A 21884-nucleotide genomic window follows, 5' to 3' on the forward strand; every position below is an offset into this window, starting at 1 on the left:
AAATTCCTCAGTCAGCCTTTTGTTACGCATTTCCCATACTGGACTTAAATAGCTAAAATGGAAATTGACCAATGTATAATGTTTTTGTTTATTGTTCCTCTTGCAATAAAATTGTAAATAATATGTGATCAATGTAGAACTACATTCTTTATTATAGTATAAATAATAAAAATAGCCTATTCTACTGCACATATTGTAAGTAATTTTTATTGTAAATATCAGTGTAGTTATTGTTAAAGTGGTCCAACTTGACCAAACATGAGTCGCGTGAGTAACCAATCAAGTAGGATACTTCGCTTGAATATGAATATGTATGGACTTAAAAACTCCAGTAACACTTAAGCATGTGGTCTCATGAAACAAAATACGATCATCAACTGGAAAATATTAAAAAAGATTTAGAAATATCCTCGTAACTCCTATCGGGCGCGTTCCTCGGGTAACAGATGAGGAATCCCTCCAGATATGGTGGAGTGGTCTGAATATCTACGGCAATGAGCACCCTTGGACCATCAAGGAGCCCAGTTCCTGGCGGCTTCAAAATACTGGCCACACACTCTCTCTCTCTCCCTCCCTCTCTCTCTCTCCAGGGAATATAAATATGGAAGGTCCGGGATAAAGGACGGAGAAGGTTCGGAGCCATAATGAAGGCAACTTATCTAGAGACAATCTCAATCAAAATCCTGCAGATTTGGAAGCAGCAAGGTGGCATCCCCAACCATCATTCTTACCTTGCTGCAGACTGGTTACCTGCACAAGGGACGTAACTAAACTCAAATACACCAAAATAGTAGAAGTCGAACAGATTCAATTTCCTCGGTTGCAATAAAAAAACATTGAAAAATAAAGCAAGAAAAGAGATAGTGAACAAATTTTACAAAACTATGAGCACACCAAAATATAGAAGTGAATGTTGGGTTCTAAAGAAGAGATGGAAAGTAGATTGCAAGCAACTGAGATGAGACTTCTCAGATCAGTAATGGGAGTTACGAGATTAGAAAAACTTGAGAATGAAACAACTAGGCAAAATCTAGGAATGTCTGTATAATCTAAGTACAAAAATGGCTAGACCACGTACGTCAAATGCCAGCTGAGAGATTACCTAGAAGAGCTTTAAATTACAAACCAAAAGGACACAAGCATAGGCCGACCTAACAAAAGATTGAGGGCCCAATTTGGAGTCGCAACGAACTGATGTCTAATGCTTGAAGAAGAAGAAGAAGAAGAAGAAGAAGAAGAAGAAGAAGAAGAAGAAGAATCGACGCTAAATAACCTAGTAGTTGATACAGCGTCGTTAAATAACCAACTAAAGAAGAAGAAGAAGAATATAATGAAGATGATTAGGATGATGACAAAATCACAGTACGGTAATTCGACATATCTGGAACATTCCATACAGTCAAATTACAAATTAATTCAAATTAATTTCTACTTCTAACCGCAGAATAGCATTGTATTTGGCATGTTAAATAACAAAGTGTAAGTTCAATAAATACGCTATACTTCAATGCCAGTGGATACTAATCTAAGAAAATGTAAATTATTACAATTCAGAACACCTAAAACTTCATCGCATACAAATTCCTCCGTCCTGAGAAAGTGTTCTAAATACAACGAACTCTCACGTATCACTTGTCAGAAATAACATATGACCCTCAAGATCCCCTGATTTAACAGCCTATGACTATTATCTCTGGGGATCATTAAAAAATAAATGTATAAAACGAATCCACACACTTTAGACGAACTTAAGGATAACATTAGCCAAGAAATCAATTCAATTTCTCAAAGAGAATTAAGTAAAGTAATGGATAATTTCATAAGAAGATTCCAGAAATATGTTGAAAACGAAGGCAGGCAGTTCCAGCATCTCCTTTAGTGACAAGGGTGAGTACATAACTTTTAAAATGCATTGGAATTTATTAGGTAGTCCGTCTAGCTTGCTAAACATCGGCTCTTGTATTGCCCTGCCGGCAGCAGCGGGAAGCGATAGCTTATCGGCTGACGGGACCCCATCTCAGCTGCGGTGACGCGATATATGGATGACCCAGTATAAACTCCAATATCAAGCATTATAGAAATAATGGAGCCAAAGAGATATCTAGATAGATTATACAGGGACATAATTTTATTTTTACTTCAATTTTTATTGTACCTGAGTTTTTGAATGTACTTCACTCCCACCCCTTCTACTAATGAAGTTTCAACTATCCTCCAGACAGAATCAAGGCCGCATATAGTAAGCAGCACTGAGTTAGTGAGTATAGTGCGTTCCAGAAATATGTTCGCGTTTTCTAGTAACGAAAGAGCTTTCAATATTGAATCATATTTTCGCACAGGTACTGTCCGTTTGCCTACGTCGCATCCCGATTTCCCCCACCTGCTTCTGCACGCCCCTCTGTAAAAGCAGGGCTGTCTTAGCTCTTTTCTGAAAACATTAATTTCTGTTAGGAATTGGACATTTACGTAATATTATACAACTGTTTAAAATAACTGAAATAAAAGGGCCTCGTTAAGTAATTAACTGTCACGTGATTTCCTCCCTTTCTACGATCCTGCGGCATAACCACTTGGACGGACAGTAGATAGCATGTCTGAGTAATTTTATCTGTGCGGGTCGGGCAGAAGTGAAGATTGAATTATAGTACGTAAGATACTCTTTTATAGAGTAGGTACAGAATTACTAGTACATGAGTTACTAGTACGAAGGACGAAGCTTGAAATTGGAATTAGATGCAATCGTTTATAGTGCGATAATATGCACAAAAGAACTGAAGCCTGTATCGAAATGAACGGCCACCATTTTGAAATATGTATTTAAATATCCATATTATGATTATTTTTCAATTTAACTTCATTCTCTAAATTGTACGCTAATGTGCTGTAGGCAGTATAATATACACTGCATAATGAATACGTTCGCATGGATAACTCAGTTCGTGAGTAAAAACATTTATTGCTAACACAGTACTGTATTTTGATTAAGCAAAAACCTAATGAAAATTATCGAACTCAAAATCGCGATATTTCCTAGTTTACGTAAATGGATGAAATACTTTTCTTCCATCCTATACCTAGTAGAGTGATTTGTTTGTGTTTTCTCATCGAACTCCAGTCGTGGAAGGGGATAGCGAACGGTGTTTCCGGTTCTCTAAAGGTATAGCCAGGTTAATATTAAAAATGTTAGTAAAAATAAAATGATGTCCCTGTACAACTAATAATCTAAAGGGCCATGAACAAGAGAAAGACCAACCAATTCCGTGAAGAAAGAACTTCTAATAAGGACAATTCTTTATGCTGATAATAGTCATAGACATGTTTGTGCTCATCTCCGTAACGGCTATGACATTTTTTTTTCAAAGAGCAATTTGTGTAGAGTATCTTTAAGCGGTAGAATTTTTGTCTGAGGAAGTTTTCTATTGGATGCACAATCAATACAATCATGTACTCGTAAATATCAATTCATTTCTCTAAGAGAAAGTTTTTTGAGACAAAATCATGCAACATCGTCCGTGGCGATTTTAAATACATCAGCATTTTGGTTTTTCTTTTTAACCGGGAATTGTTAGATTCAGTGAAATGATTTCAGTTCATGTGCATAATTCCTGGATGACTCGATTTGTAGACGCTGAATATGAACAATATCCAGTCAATGGTTTAGAAGTAATCGTTGTACACGGGCGAAAGAACAGACAGGTAGACAGGTAGACAGGTAGGAGAGAATGCAAAAGCGAAAGAAACTTCTAATACTGGGGACACTGGAAGTGAGTATTGTTATAAAAATACCTAAATAGATTTTTAAAGCACAGTGTTTTGTGACGTAATGAGAAATAATTTTAATCTGTTACTTAACAATAGTGATGAACTGTTAAGGTTATCTTTCAATGAAAATGGTGACAGAGAGATATACAGAGTGTAAGGGGTATAAGTGCCATTATTTTAACTGATGATTATTTATGTCATAAGGAAGAAAAAATGTCCTTACAATTTTTTTCTAATTGCAATATTTAACTATTAAAGTTTACAATAACAGACGTTTTGCAACGTTGCTGGATGGGAAGGAGGGGGTTTAGCAGTACACAGTACAGCTCAAGCGGGGAGGGGGGTTTAGCAGTACATATTACAGCTCAAGCGGGGAGGAAAGAGTTGAGAAGTACACAGTACAGCTCAAGCAGGTACAGACATACCGCTACAAAACACACGTCATGCTCTGTTCTAATGCAGGGGCGACCATGACAATATTGTTGTTTACATAAAACGAGCAGCAAATACAAACTTTCAAACTCATTAATAGAACATTATGGTAAATTTACATTTCATGTAACAATATTGCTCCATTTTTTATTGTACATCTAAAAAATAAACAATAATGGTTTTCTGCACAAAATCACACGAACTTTTTTTCTAATGCAACATTTTAATCTCTCCCATTTCCGTAAAGCAGTATCATTTTAAAACAAATTTCTGGTTGTGTGATTTTCGAAACGGGGTAAAAGACTTTTAGTTTCTAATAATCGTTGAGAAACTGCTACAAAAGTTCGGCGATTAGGTAACCTTCTTTGAGGAAAACGTTGACGGTACATCCTTCTTGCCTCACTTGAATTATGACGACTTTCTCCATAAATTAATAACACATAATATTCCTAAACTGTGAATGACATTGTAAGTTGTTTATCGAATACCCTGTGCTGAACTGCCATCCGCTCGGCAGTAGAGCTATGGACAGGGAGCTTGAACTCAGCTGACTCGTACTTAACGTCTGTGCAGAGTACTGCCTGCTGAAAGTTGTCACGTCTCTCACGCCAGAATATTAACAAATTTAAGCATGCAATTTTATTTAATTTCACGAAAACGTAATAGAACACACAAATATTTATTTAAACTAATATTAACTCTTTATTAGATATACCTACTGATGTAATTGTTTTCGTAATTTTACTAACGATATAAGCAGTATAACGCGAATAAAATAAGAGAAGAAATATTTTTTTCAGGAAAAACTATCAAGTTTTGACACTATGTTGTGGACATTTTTTGATCCTGTAGACCGTACCCGACGACTGTGAAAAGGACGGCACTTATGCCTCTTACATCCTGTATAATATGGTAGAACTAAATACCGGTATTTTATGCTTTAGTCTATTTTAAAATTATTCATACAAAATTTTGTCTGCAGCTTACGAATAGAAATTAAAACATTTTCACATTTTAAAATAAATGTCATAGAATTCAGTGTATGATACATTTTTATGTTACTAGTAAATAAATCAACGGTAATTGTCCTGTTTCAAAAGTAATGTAATAAAACATAAAATAAATATACTACAGTATATCGTACTACAAAACTTGTTTCATAAATAAATTCAAAATCCTTAATTTCTTCAAAATCAGAATGTTGGCCATTTTTGCCCCATTTCGAATGGGATATCTTCTGGCCAATTTTCGATATCTATTCACACCACACACGGGACTGACGTCTGATTTGCGTTTCGTTATGAGTTAGATGGGTTAAATGAGGCGATAAGCCGAGGTATGCGACAAGGTTAGTGGGATAGTTGAGGGGATAATTAAGTGACGTGAAGCCGAAAAAAAATGTGAAAAGGTTTCAATGATAAGTAGGCTACGTTTTCTCTCCCGAGTGTAGTGTGAGGAGATATCGAAGTTTCCCTCATCTATTTAAGCCCAAAATTAGGGACAATACCAATTTTTCGAGACGTATGACAATCCTAACTATATCACAATATTCACCCCCCACCACTTCGTATAACCTTCGATCTTCGTTTTATTCAAAATGTTTAATCGTGGAACAAAAGTTCCCCCCTCCCAGATATTGTCGGACAATTAGAAATTTGCATGCTATTCCTCTTTTAAACTTCAATTTTCTGCTAAATCGTGCATTAATACGTCGGCTTACTTACTGGCTTTTAAGGAACCCTGAGGTTCATTACCGCCCTCACATAAGCCCGCCATTGGTCCCTATCCTGAGCAAGATTAATCCATTCTCTATCTTCATATCCCAAGTCCCTCAAATCCATTTTAATATTATCTTCCCATCTACGTCTCGGCCTCCCTAAAGGTCTTTTTCCCTCCGGCCTCCCAACTAACACTCTATATGCATTTCTGGATTCGCCCGTACGTGCTACATGCCCTGCCCATCTCAAACGTCTGGATTTAATGTTCCTAATTATGTCAGGTGAAGAAAACAATGCGTGCAGTTCTGTGTTGTGTAACTTTCTCCATTCTTCTGTAACTTAATTTCCTCTTAGCCCCAAATATTTTCCTAAGCACCTTATTCTCAAACACCCTTAACCTATGTTCCTCTCTCAAAGTGAGAGACCAAGTTTCACAACCATAAAGAACAACCGGTAATATAACTGTTTTATAAATTCCAACTTTCAGATTTTTTGACAGCAGACTGGATGGTAAAAGCTTCTCAACCGAATAATAACAGGCATTTCCCCATATTTATTCTGTGTTTAATTTCCTCCCGAGTATCATTTATATTTGTTACTGTTGCTCTAAGATATTTGAACTTCTCCACCTCTTCAAAAGATAAATTTCCAATTTTTATATTTCCATTTCGCACAATATTCTCGTCACGAGACATAATTACATATTTTGTCTTTTCGGGATTTACTTACAAACCTATCTCTTTACTTGCTCCAAGTAAAATTCCCGAGTTTTCCCTAATCGTTTGTTGATTTTCTCCTAACATTAATACGTCGGCTACGTGGAGAAAAGTCAGTTTCAGATAAACAACGCACATGACAATAAAACGATAAGCAAAATTCATGGTTTACAATAGCAGTTTCAAGACTACAGGCCTGTCGAACACCACTTGTCAGTAAATTTAATTTTTTCAAGTGCTGGCTAGGCGTCCTCACTCTACTGCTGGATTGAACTGGGATATTAAATAAATATGTAATATTTTATTGTAATCTGCGTTCCAGTGCCCCCTCGCTCTAAAGAAGCGAGAGCTAATGTAAGACTCCTTTCTTACGACCAAATATTGTAATATTCTTATGATACGTATTTCAAGAAAGTGATTAAGGCCTAATATGACATAATATTAATATCGTTTATTGCGTACGTAATGTGCATGATTATATATTGTATTGATCCTCTTAAGCTTATAAATTCGCGCGTCATTTAGTATGAAAGGGAGATTATAAACAAAAGTGGTGTCTATTTTCATTATCTTTATTTGTGAATGTTAATAGGTATCAATATCAATAAAACTTATAAATTATATTAACACTGCAGAAATATAAGTCTATAACCTTGAAGTCGTTTTATGTAAATATTTTCTCCAGTCTACAAGAAATTAATTTCAGAAGCTTTAGACGTGCTGTCACTTGTACTGGGAAAACAGACGATTTATTTACAAACTTGAAATATTAGACGACTTACCGGTTGCTGTGAAGCCAGTCCACCTTTCACGAAACTGACAGCATAACTGAGTTCCTTTTTTCTTTCAGAAATCCAGTTACACAGAGCGCAGCAATGAAGCTGTTTCTCATTAGTGGATTTATGTAATCGTTGAAAGTAAACACAATTAAAAGTTCGGTGCAAGTTTAAGTATTTAATTAGTTAATTTAAGGATACAACGATCAACATTATTGTTATATAAGCAACACGCGTGCTAGCGTCTTCGAAAACAAAATATGACAAGCCTAACACACAAAGTGACGTAGTCAAATCGGTACTGGGCTCGAATCCCTCTCTTAGCAGGTCCTACGTTTTTATGTTGAGCCAGAGCAGAGCTATAGACGCCCTTTTGAGCAACCAGCGTGGTTCAACATCACGCCACTAGGGTCGCATTTCATAAGAGACGACAGAACAGAATTCAAGTCGTTCCATTCTGAACCTCTAGTACCGATGTCTCATTTACATGCTACTATTATCTGCACATATGAATATTAGTATTTCATTAAATTTATTCTCCTGCAATTCAATCATACAACGTCTAAGCACGGTTCAAGAATTATCATAATGATCATAATAATCAACTTTCTATTAATCTGCATCACTGTCATCATCGACAACTTTATCATCCTCTTTTTCACTACCACCACAATATTTTTCTTCTTTTCTGCATCATTATCTTGATTTTTATGTAGAACTACGTCTTTCTCCTCACTAGATATCTTAAGGAGGATAAATTGGAAATGACCGTCGCATACAAATACAACCCCTCTCGCCGCTTCAAGTAAAATACAAGTTGAACAAGGGAAATACAAAGTGATGGGAAGACAAGAACCAGGGAAACACAAGGAGAACAAAGGGAATATAATAAGAACAAAGAAAAACACAGTGAACAAGGGGAATAAAGACAAAGAGAACAAGATAAATATAAGGAGAACAAGAAGAATAAAGAAGAACAAGGGAAAGATAAGGAGAACAAGGGTAATACAAGGAGAACAAGAGAAATGCAAAAAGAGCAAGGAGAATACAAGGAACACAATGGGAATGCAAGGAGAACAAAGGGACGACAAGCAGAGCAAGGGGAATATAAGGAGGATACAAGGAGAACTAGGTAAAGACAAAAAGAACGAGGGGAATACAAGGAGAATACAAGAACAAAGGAAACACAATGTAAACAAGGAAAATACAAGGAGAACAAGGAAAAAGCAAGGAGAATACAAGAAGAACAAAGGGAAGACAAGCAGAGCAAGGGGAATATATTGAGAGCAAGAGGAATACAAGAAGAAGGAAGAAAGACAAGGATAACAAGAAGAATGCACGGAGAACAAGGAAGATAGAAGGAGAAGCAGGGGGATACAAGAAGAACAATGAGAATACAAGCAGAACAAAGGGAACACAAGGTAAAGAAGGCAAATACGAGGATAAGAAGGGAAATACAGGGAGAATAGGGCGAATACAAAGAGAACCAGGGCAACATAATGTAAACAAAGGGAACTGGAGGAACAAGAGAAAGGCAATGTGAACAATGGGAATACAAGGATAACAAGGGGAATACAAAAAGAACAAGGGGAACACAAAGTTAATAAGGGGAATTCAAGGAGAACAAGGGGAATACAGGGAGAACAAGGGGAACACAAAGTTAATAAGGGAAATTCAAGGAGAACAAGGGGAACACAAGGTTAATAAGGGGAATTCAAGGAGAACAAGGGGAATACAGGGAGAACAAGGGGAACACAAGGTTAATAAGGGAAAGAGAAGAAAAATAATGGAAATACAAGGATAAGAAGGGAAATACATAGAGAACAAAGAGAATGCAAGAAGAACAAGAGGAATAGACCAACAAGGACGAAACAAGAAGATCAAGGAGAACAAGGGTAACGTGAAGAGAACATGGAGAATACAAAGACTGCCATTCATAAAGATTCGTGGGCTGCGACAGGAGACCGGTACATTTGCACCTACACGTATTTTTACGTAAAAATATGCACCATAGTATAAATAAACCTGTTTATTTTTTGCATTCTCATTATCATCATCACCAGCCCACACCTGTGGAGTAACGGCTAGCGCGTCTGGCCACGAAACAAGGTGGCCCGGGTCCGATTCCCGGTTGAGGTTTTTTCCGGGGTTTTCCCTCAATATGAGCAAATGCTGGATAACTTTCGGTGCTGGACCCCGGACTCATTTCACCGGTATTATCACCTTCATCTCATTCAGACGCTAAATAACCTAAGATGTTGATAAAGAGTCGTAAAATAACTTACTAAAAGAAATCATTATCACCATCTTCCCCTTCATTTTCTCTATCACGATCATGTTCTTTTTAATTATCGTTATCAAAATCATCAGTATCACTTTCTGCTTTTTAATTATTCTATCACAATAATAACCATCATCGTCATTACTACCACATATTATTCTTCTTCAAGCTCATTGTCTCTTTACCACCACCATGTGTGGTGCTCTACGGGAAGGGAGAGAGGCAATAGAGGCAACTGCTATACCTGAGAAATCAGGTTTTATTACAAAGCCATTACTTTCAGCTATCTATATCGGTAAGAATATATTTATTTCCTTTGTACTCCAAGGACGTCCTGTGACGAAGTGGGTCGAAAACTAATGTAGACGTAATTTTTTTTAATTGGCTATTTAACGACGCTGTATCAACTACTAAATATTTAGCGTCGAAGAAATTGGTGATAGCGAGGTGATATTTGGCGAGATGAGGCCGAGGATTCCATAGATTACCTGTCATTCACCTTACGGTTGGGGAAAACCTCGGAAAAACCCAACCAAAGCGGGGATCGAACCCACGCCCGAGCACAATTTCAGACCGGCAAGCAAGCGCCTTAACCGACTGAGCCACGCCGGTTAGATCGTAACAGTTCTTATAGGACTATAACCTGTTAGGATGATGATGATGATGATGATGATTATGATGATGATGATGATGATGATGATGATGTGTTTAGCTATCACAATTTTATGTTTGTTAATTATTTTTCAGCCACACTTTTACGAAAACGTGTGTTTGAAACTCTTATACAGAGTGTTTCAAAAATAGAGAGCATAATTTCAGGTATGTATTCCCCATATGTAAACATATACAAAAATTTCATTCAAGTGTCCGGAAATGCTTGGTTTCCGAGTTATGGCCTTCAAAACAGTGATATTCACTGGAAAGTTTTCCTTCCCGCAGGTAGGTGCTGTGAAAGAAGATATTAACAGAGGACACTTTGACAGTTAATTCCGAAGCGAAGGGTACATTGACTGTTGTGTTTGGCGTTGTACTGTGCGACATGAGCTCAAATCAGGAGCTGGCAGAAATGGATTTCATGTACTGTAAGGTAGACGGCAATGCTGCACTGGCTCGTCGTTTGTACCAGGAGAGGTACCTTGATCGATGGATAGGAAGAGGTGGCCCAATTTCTTGGCCTCCACGCTCACCTGATTTGAACCCTATCGATTTATACTTGTGGGGCCATTTAAAATCATTGGTGTATTCGTCTCCGGTGCCTGACATGGAATCCCTTCAGAATCGAATTGTAACAGGTTGTGAGGAAATACGCAATACTCCTGGAATTTGGGATCGTGTTCACAGGGCCATGAGACATCGATGAGGGGCTTGTATCCAAGCAGGAGGTGGACATTTTGAACATCTGCTGTAAAGGCAACTACCTGCGGGAAGAAAAACTTTCCGGTGAATATCACTGTTTTGAAACCAAGCATTTTCGGACACATGTTGTAATGAACTTTTTGTATTGTCTACATATGGGGAATAGATACCTGAAATGATGCCCTCTATTTTTTAAAAACCCTTTATAATTGGTTCACAGATGCCCTACAATTCCTTTCACAAGGTCAAATTATTTAATATTTTTCCCAAGGAGGCCTCACACCACTCTGGTAGCAGAGATCTTTACTAACCCTCCTCCTTTGGGAAATATTCCTGGGCGCCTTGGTCAAAACAGAATGTTACTCTTAAAAATCGACACCTCAGGTATCGGGGGGAATGTTTTGCTCTTACTGAGATGCAAACTACTATTCAAAGTGTTAAATGTTCGAAAATATCAGCAAAGCATGCTACTAGAAATGATATTCATGTAATATTTCGTGTCATTGTTGCACTATAGTCTTCTATTGGTTGTTCTTTGGGTAGTATCCACTAATTTTGGGTAACATTATCATTGTTTTCAATTTTACAATGATTTGTATTTTTCGAATGGGGTTAACTATCCTACCAGTTCGGTAGTGGGGGTCGCATATACAAGTTTTGCCCAAAAATGGGTCACACATTCGGAAAGTTTGGAAATCACTCTTCTAAGGTGGATACGGTAAGGTACTGCGAAGAGCATGGACTACTTGCTAGTCATTACGAGTGTCCAACCTGTGGGGAAAAAAAGACTATTGTGTTACTTCGAGGATGTGCAAAGTTAACAGGTGAGTGTTGTTTAATGAAAACCACATTACATTGTGTTGTGTCAGTACATGTTGTGGACAGTTGTCTAATGCGTATTGCATTGTGGTTGTGGACAGTTGTCTAATGCGTATTACAATGTGGTAGGCAAACCACATTACTTTGTGTTGTGTTGTGTCAGTACATGTTGTGGACAGTTGTCTAATACGTATTGTCTAATGCGTATTGCATTGTGGTTGTGGACAGTTGTCTAACGCGTATTGTCTAATGCGTATTACAATGTGGTAGGCAGTGATCCATCGAAGCGGGACAGATAGTAGAGAGAGACAGTAGAGAGAGAGAGCATGCGAGTGAGGTGCCGAGCGGCGCGGGTGGGGATAACTTCCCCTACTGGCGTTCGCCGTAATACGTTTTTGCCACGAATTTGCTCGTTACACGGGATTTTCCACAGAAAATCATTATCTGTATTGTTTTAGATTTTGTATCAATGTTTATTTTCAAATAATATTTATATATAAATGTGTACCTAATTTACTAAACTGAAGCCTGTAGATCAGGTGTTGTTAAACACACTCCTCACACTTCCTCTGAAAATGTATTTAGTTTTCACACCTACTGTTCATCCCCAAATTACAGGAAGTAATCTACCAATTAACAATAGACATGTTAGCCAACTTTTCATATAAAAAAAGTCTTTAATAATATCCTCATCACCTAATGATGTGACTGTTGCCAGGATTAATGGGAACGAAAATTTAGGAGATAGTTTTAGATATTTTTTTAATTGGTTATTTCACGACGCTTTATCAACTGCTATGGTTATCTAGCGTCTGAATGAAATGATGATAATGCAGCAAAATGAGTCCAGGGTCCAGTGCCGAAAGTTATCCAGCACTTGCTCTTAATGGGTTGAGAGAAAATCCTGAAAAAACCTTAACTTGTCCCAATCAGGATTTGAATACGGGCCCGATCGTTTCACAGTCAGGCACGCTAGCCATTACTCCACAGCAGTGGACTTCCGATAATTATGCTATGTGCATTCATATCTGACATCCAACTGATTTTTTTACTTACTTTGCACATTCACAAACGTTGAGAATCCTGATTCGGATATATGCATCATCGGAAATGGGAACCAGTCTGAAAGAAACAATTTTGTCTCATATTATCATTGCAAAGAATTTCTGCGCACAAAAGCAATGAGGTTTCCCATTACAACCACGTCCAATGTAACGCATGAACTCATTTAAAATATTCATCCACTTTTTCAAAGCTATAACTTACTATAAGTTATACCTACTATTATTAGTAGTAGATACCAAAGATAAATTGTTAACTAAGCTAGAAGTATTTAGAATAAGTGCACCCGAATGAATCAATTATTTAAAATATGAATCAGTAAATGGGTGTTAAATTTGACAACCGTCCTTAATTTTAATTTTAAAAATCTCAAAATTGGTCATAAAACTATTATCAATAGCAAAATGGATTTTAGGGATATTTAGTCCTGTCTCATACAAATCCAATGTTTCGATTCTCTCCGTCCCTTTTTGGGTCTTCTACTGTCTCCTCTTCCATTTGGGTCTGTAACGAAGAACAGTTTTGGATAGTCGTTACCATTCACTCTGTCAACATGCTGAGTTCAATATTACACCGTTATTTTTGTATCATCTTCTGCTGTGTTTCCAACTTTTAGTTTTTCCCATACCGGTACATTGATATTATCTTGTAAGTCCGAAAGAGAAGTTAAGAGTGCATTTGAGTAACTCTTTCTTATTTAAAATACAAATTTCACTTCCTTATTTAAGAGTTGCTCTGCATTAAATATTACATACTCTTAATTTTGAGCTAGTCAACTTTATTTAAAATTTCGCTTTATAATGAGGTTGCCACACATTCTGGAATGTTCATTTTTAAATACATAAAAAATCGTCCTAGATAGATAGTCGAAGAAGCTAAAATATATCGGATTATGTACAATATCTTAAAAATACCTCAAAGTTAGTATAAAAATGTTATTTAAAAAACAACACACTGTGGATTTTCGTGAGTTGCTGCTAAAAATACCAGAATTTTACTGTATTTGAAAGATACAGTACAATTTTTTTTATATATAACTGAAACACACTACATTGCATTGCAAATTATATAGAGAAAACCATATGAAATGTCAATTTAAGAAAGCAGTGTATTGTGATAATAAATTGCAGAAAGAATTTTAGTTTTGTCCTTTAAATGTGCAGAAATTTGATCCGAACAAATGTAACATTTCAAAATTACTTTTTGGAAAGAAAAGTTATATTTGTTTGGATGAAATTTCTGCACATTTCAAAGACAAAACTGAAATTCTTTCAATCACTTATTAATATTATACACTGCTCTCTTAAATTGATTGAGCATATTGAGAATTAAATCAATGGCTTTCCCAAAACACGCTATGAAATGTTTAATATAAAATAACTTTTATCTGGAAAAGGAATCGCAAACGAGCAACATTGTATTAAACTTTTCTGTTTGGATTATCTCAATAAATAACCCTCTGAAATTAATGACATTACTTATGGTCCATTCTGTATAGCTATATAGATGCTAGGATGATGTACAGACGTTTCATTTTTTCTAAAATTAGGATAATGCAAACATGTAAGGTGTCTTTTATGAATTATCAGTAGATCAAACAAGTCACAGGCCTATGCTAGAAACAGATTCTGCTGAACAATTATACAATTTTCGTATAATTCGGTATATTTTATGAGACATGTCAACTGATGAGTCCCGGAAAATGAGCAAATATTGGACTTTACAGACAAATAATAATGTAGAATTTATTTACAATTCAATTATTCTTGCTTGAATAAACCTAACTGTATAATGGTATGTTAGACGTGATCATGTAAAATGCAACATTTAGTTTAACTGACAAAATTCTGGAGATAATTAATAAAAAACTACAAGTTGGAGGAATTTTCTGTGATTCAAACTATGAAATTTGCCTCGACATGGGGAACTATTAATAATGGAATTCCTCAAGTATCAATATTAGGTCCTCTACTTTTTCTAGTATTCATAAATGATCTTGTCCCTCCAATGAAAGATGTAGGTCATCCCATATTATTTGCAGATGATACAAGTAGCCTATAGTAATTAAATCCAATAACTCCAACAAATTCCAATCTTCAACAGAGATAATTGTCCTCAAAATATGTAATTGATTCTCAGCCAATAAATTAGTATTAAATTGTAACAAAACTAACATAATCTAATTTAAATCCTGTCCAAATTCAAACTCTCGAATTTCAAGCGCAATAATTAACAATAGGTCCCTAATAAAAACAACAACAACCAAATTTCTTGGCTTACAATTACTTTCATACTCCATCGGCAACTCTATCATGCTATCAAAGAGAAGTGCGTTATATGACAGTAAAAAATTTTAATAGCCTTCGTTTGGATATAAAAAATAAAATCAAGGGGCAAATTAAAGAAGTGCCTAATTTCTCACGCCTTCTTTTCTGTACTGGTAGGTAAATTTGTAACATTCAACAACACTTCATTAATATTTCTGTCATGTAATAAGTATTGATAATAAACCTTTGTGTTGTACTAGTAGACTATATTCCTAGATCATATATGTAACAGATAACTCCTCGCTACGTTAAAATCGGCAGCACTTTGAAGAGAACAACCGCCAGGATCACCACCCGTCCGCCGTAAACGAACACGAGACGGCAGCACAGTCGCTAATGCAATTCAAATGGAAATTATGACATGACTCCTTATGTAACAACTAGATGGCAGCGTAGTAAACCTGACAAAAGTTGTTAACCTCAAAGCCTATAAGCCCGACATATCTGTTACATATATGATCTAGGCTATATTGTAAAACTCTTCTGTATATATTTAAACTAAATTGTGACTATAATTCTGTAGTGCTAGGGAAAAGTGGCACAAGTCAAAAATGTCAATTTTACAGGAGAAGGAAAAAAAACTGTCTTCACACTGGTTTATGTCGATTTGATTTTCTACTGTAGGCCTATGAATTATTGTAATTGGAGAAATACTTATGTCTCTTTTCTCAAGCGAGCAGATGTTCCGTAAGTTGTCAATAAATTAATAAAAAAATGTTTGTGGAAACTGATTTATGCACTTTTCCCAAGCAGTGCAGAATTAAGACTTTATAATACAATACAACACAGAACAGATTCATGATTTCTTTTGGGTTTGTTCAGTCAGATTATGGCAATCCTAGTTTTGTAATTCTGTTTTTATTTTATTATAACATCTTTGTATTTCGACACCAGTAGCATAAATAGACCTGTATTCCGAAAGCATGCTTCCTAAATATGTTAAAAAAAAATTTTATTTGAGTATTCCAATTGAAATAATAAACTGCTAGTGGATATCTAGTATAATACCAATAACTGTTAATATTATTGTCAGGGTGCGAATTAAAGGGGGGAGGGGGGATGGGGGGATTTCCCCCCTGTTGAAAAGTTATCCTCTCTCATACATTCATATTAACATCCCTGCCAGGGATAACTTCTATCCCCCTCACAAAATGTAATTGTTTTAATATAAGTATACTTTATAATGTTGATGTATCATCACCAGCAAGCTGACAACAATCAATAACTTAGGAGTTACACATCTCTTAAACATGCTCATGGATATAATAATAATAATAATAATAATAATAATAATAATAATAATAATAATAATAATAATAATAATAATAATAATAATAATTATTATTATTATTATTATTATTATTATTATCAAGAAGCAAGCCAAGAAACTCTGTGCGATCAAGCATTGAGCCGTATCAAATGAGGATAATAATAATTTTATGTGTGGTATTTTCTACCGGGGATTCTATTTCCCCCCCCCCCATCAGAAATCTTAATTCGCACCCTGATTATTGTATATAATTGTAAATATATAGCATATGAAATGAATACATGTAGTTATTTAATTAAAATGCTATTAATTTGAACAATTTTTAATTGCAACATTGTTCTATAATCTTTGGTACCAGTATTTTATTTACTCAGAAATCAATTACGAAAACTTTCTTAGAAAGCACATCACACTTGCCTTGGGAAGGCATATTCCAGTGAATCAGAACCCTTGCTGAAGATTATCTTCATAAGATAAAACGAATTCCATATCATCTGACAAAAAGCAGAACATCTGAAGGAAAATCTGTATTAATCTATGAAAGTGAGTCAATAATTTTATTACCGGCAATTTGGTTGTATTTGTTGGCAGAACTTACCCATAATACATCGTTTTTCAATATAGTTCCCTTGCTTTTCAATACACTTTTTCCATCGTTGTACGAGCTTCTTTATGTCCTCAGAAAAAAATGTTTTCTACTGAGCAGTGAACAATATATGAAATGTTTTCTTTAATTCTTGGTCCGAAGTGAATCGATGGCCCTTTAATGCATCCTTGAGTGAATTAAAGAGGTGATAGTATGAAGTTACAAGACCAGGGCTATATGAAGGATGCGCCAATACTTCAAACTTCAGTTTCTGGAGGGCTTCACAGCATGAACAGCAGTATGCAGATGAACATTATCTTACAACACAACGACAGTAATTTCAGTATTGCTTCGAATTGCAGGCTTTAGTCTATCAATAAACATTCCACTGTAATGAGTACTATTTGTTACTGAATCCCTCTCCAGATAATGTTCCAGTACTGGATTTTGTGTCTCAAAAACTATAAGCATCAATTTTCCTACCGACAATTGATTTTAGAACTTTTTCTTGATGGGAGATTGTGTATATTTCCATCTTATTCTCCTAGTCATAATGGTGGATTGTCACTAGTAACGATTCTGTCCAAGAAAGTGTCACTTTCGTTACAATAGTGATCCAAATGTTGTTGACAGTTGTCGAAGTGCGTTTGTTTATGCAACATTGTGAGTTGTTCTGATATCCATTTGGCACAAACATTATTGAGAATGATGCTTTATTATAATACAGTGTGTCTAGTTTAAAAGAGAAATCATCATAGACAGCTACAGCATATGTTAGAAATAATGGCCCTCCATCTCAATGCATTTGTCTACATGCTTCATCATGTTCCTAGCACTCTTATGGAGCACTCTGATATCTGTACTCTTGGATGGCAGCAGCAATGTTGTTCTTCAGCTCTTCCAAGGTGTGTGGACTATTTTTGTAAACAATTTGTTTTAAATGTCCCCACAAAAAGTAATTTAGACTGGTAAAATCTGGAGATCTTGAAGGCCATAGTTCTGTAAATGAGATTCTGTAGCCAAAAAATGCCCTCAGCGTCGTCATGGTCATTACTTTCCAGTAAGGTTATGAACTGGCTAACAATATCTTGATAGGCCTCAGCATTCAATGTTATTTCAAAGAATAGAGGCCTTATTATTCGTCTTAATATGGCATACCAGACTCCAATTTTCAGATGATGCAGAGGAGACTCGACTACATAGTTACATCACAGTCACAGTAGTCAGAGACAAACAAACAATATGATCATGTTCAATTGCAAGCTCTTCACTATATTTACAAAACAAAATAACTGATTGTTGCTTGGTTATAATTGAATAAGTGGTTTTGAAAAGGCATAAGTTCGCAAGACCAAAGTTTTGGTAAACTAAAAACATCGTAAAAAAAAAACTGCCATATGAACGAAGTTTTAGCTTTAGTGTAAGGACAATTTCTTGGCTATTGGATTTTATGCTAAAGTTTTAGCTTTTTAACTCATACAGTAGGTCCGTAAAAAAGTTTGAAATGAGTGGACTGATGCCTATTTCAAAACTTTCAAAATGAAAGTATAAATACTGTGTTCACTTTTTCATAAAACAATATTGAACACTAAATGAACAGAACATGTAGCATCTTATAAGTGTTTGAAATGAAATTATTTCAAAATATAATATAAAAAATGTAAAGTTACCTACTTAATTTTATTTTAACAAAAAGTTCATTCAATATCATCCTCATCCTTGGTTGGCCAATCACATATCTCGTCATAAAAAGGTAAGTGCTCATCTGGGATGTACTTTTTCAGTTGAACAATGTCCTCAATTTTCCTTTTGTTTATTGGACATTTATCATTGTATGCCTTGTCAGTTGGTAAAGATAAGACGTCCTGTTAAGCTAGTTTAAAGTGATGGAATGTTAGTCCGTCAATAAATTGATATGTCTTCAATACACCTTCATTACCTTTCTCGCATTCAAACATTGAGTACTTCGAAATCTGAAACTCTACTTTATCCTTTTTTGGAATTTTCTTTTCTAAGAATTCTTGGATAAAACTTTCTTTTTGTAAAATTTTTCCCACCAAGCTTTATAATCAACAGTAAAGCTTTCTTCATGTATTACACCAATAAATTTACCATGTCAAACTGTGGGACTGGCAGTGATTCACTATATGACAGCGCCAGCCATTTGTTTTGAAGAGGCATGAGTCTGGGACTGAAGCCTTTTTCAAAACAAAAGCAATATTCAACCACATACTGAAAGCACCGTGAACCTTAGACTGGTGCCTTTTGCATATTAATGGTAGGTCTAGGCTTATAGAATGCAAAAACAGCAATATATCATTTTCTGAAAAAGTGTGACTGATGCCCTTTTCAAAACCACTGATTCAATTATGACGTAGGAATATATATTACTACAAATAAAATATAGATCTGCACATAGTTATATTATGTACTGGTATTCTTCAATGTGCGGTCCTCTTTAAAATTGAATGCATTGTATAAACCCGAAAGTAAAAAGACACTCCTTAATATTAGATTTACTGTATTTCTGATTTCATAATTGAGGAGCGATTTTGCAAAAGTCGATAGATGCACAATTTTTCGAAAGCGAGTTACATATGGATATCATATATTTTCTACCTCCGGAATCGATCTATGAAATCAGATTTACCAAAACTTGATTCATACCGTATATAGAGACTACCAAACCTTCCAGGTTTTTTCCAAAACTCGATAGATCCTGCCACTTAGTGTAATTTCTGTGAAATCTTGATTTCTGCATCTATCGACTTTTGCAAAAACGCTCCTCAATTATTGTGAGTTTGTCCCCCTGCCACAGGGACAAATGTCTGAACTCAGCACTGTATGCAAGAATCAATTCATGTCATAAAATTGGGGTCCCAAAAGAATTTTACTTTTTATTAAGATTTTTCTCAGTACATTAATTATCTTTCACCCAAAGAAATTTTCCTTCTCCAGAAATGTCTATCCTCAGCATCTTCTTCAGTAAGATCTCTTCTAGTCATACTCCTTCTGACGCCATCCATCCATTGTTCTCTTGGTTTTCCACTTTTTTCTTCTTCCCTCCACAGTCCACTCCAGCATCATCTTTGGTATCGGTATTCTTCCATTTTTAATCCTCTTCACGTGTCCAAGCCATTACTTCAATTACTTCAATAACGTCCTTTTTTACCTCCATAATTTCTCTAATTCTTTGATTTCTAAATTTTTTCCCCTTCTTGATTTTCTCGCTGCTTTCCGCCAAAAGTCCATTTAAGTAGCCAATAATTTGTTTTGGTGTCTTCTCTTTAATGTTCAAGATTCTGCCCCCATATAACATAACACTTCGTACCAATGACTTATATGAGGTGATTCACGAGGATTTACCATCACTTAAGGAGTTTATTTCCGAAGACATTATGAGCAAAAAATGTCATGTAAGCATTTGTCCTAATCTCAATATTTACAGAGTTATACTAATTTGAAGTTGTTAGTAAAATACCTATTTTAAATGTGATAGTAGAAAGTATTCTGACATATGGTGCCGAAGGCTGGACATTGAATGAAAGACAAAAAAATACTATTAAAGCAGTGGAAATGGATGGTTTACGACATAGCTTGCGGGTGTCTCGTCTACAGAAGGTTAGGAATGACATTATTATGGAAGAGTTAAACCTACAAAAAAATATAATCGACCATATGAAACGAAGACAACTACAATGGTTTGGACACGTGCAACGGATGTCAGATGAGAGGTGGCCCAAGAAAGTATTGAATTGGTCTCCACCTGGAAGAAGAAAAAGAGGACGGCCTAGATATATGTGGAGGGGAAGAATTATAGAAGCAATGAGAGCTAGAGGTCTGGAAGATGGATCCTGTAATAACAGAGAAGAATGGAAAAAGGGAATCCAAGGCAACCGCTTATAAAGTGGAGAAGCCTTTAAAAGTAAAAGTAATTAGTAAAATCCTTTCTTCTTTAGTTTTAAAGGTAAAAAATATTACAAATAGTGAATGAACTATTCAGAAGTATCATTGCTTTAATTGGCTAGTGTTCTGAAGTTAAAATGTGTTGTTAATTGCTTTGTACAGATTTTGTTTTTCAATTTTTAACTAAAAATTACATCATTCTTACGCACTTATCACAAAAATTGTTACAAATCATAACTTTAGGAACTTGATTCTTTACAGTTTAATTATGCATCCTAATGTACAGTCTTGAATAACTTACAAGAATGGTGTGATTTGTAACAATGTTGTGATAAATGCGAGTTAAAAATCGGAAAAAAAAAAAATTTTGTACGAAGCAACTACGGAATTCACAAGACATTTTTAGCTTCAGAATACTAGCTAATTAAAGAAATTATACTCTTGAATAGTTCATTCCTTATCTGTAATATTCTTTTACCCTTAAAACTCAAGAATAATGGTACTTTACAAACAACTTCAAATTAGTGTAGCTCTGAAAATATTGAGATTAGGAAAAATGTTTATATGGCATTTTTTCTCAGAATGTTTTCGGAAATAAGCTCCGTAAGTGACGGTAAATCCTCGTGAATCACGCTGTATATGAGGGTTTTTGTTTTATTTGAAATGTTTCTACTCCAAAGAACTGAGTTCAACATGCCAATTATATTCTTTCCTTCACTTATTATTTTTTCAATTTCAGCTAAACTCTTCCCATCACCAAAAGAAAATTAATAAAACAAAACTTAATTAAATGACAACGGAACAAATATCTCAGGTGACAAGGATTGTGAAGACAGACCTCCAACACTGAAGAAAGTAACACTTCAATTTGTT

The 21884-nt window shown here is 35.4% G+C and overlaps 1 protein-coding gene across 1 annotated transcript in view; it reads right to left on the reverse strand.

The window, feature by feature from the left end:
* The window catches only part of LOC138710683 (monocarboxylate transporter 14), a 261013-nt gene extending 253478 nt beyond the window's left edge, over positions 1-7535 (reverse strand). Inside the window, exon 1 of the mRNA XM_069841744.1 lies at positions 7411-7535. The gene's annotated coding sequence lies outside the window, so the exon portion shown is untranslated. The remainder of the gene's footprint in view (positions 1-7410) is intronic.
* Between the last annotated feature and the right edge of the window lie 14349 nt (positions 7536-21884).

This window comes from Periplaneta americana, chromosome 12, assembly GCF_040183065.1.
Source record: "Periplaneta americana isolate PAMFEO1 chromosome 12, P.americana_PAMFEO1_priV1, whole genome shotgun sequence".
Classification (NCBI taxonomy): Eukaryota; Metazoa; Arthropoda; class Insecta; order Blattodea; family Blattidae; genus Periplaneta; species Periplaneta americana.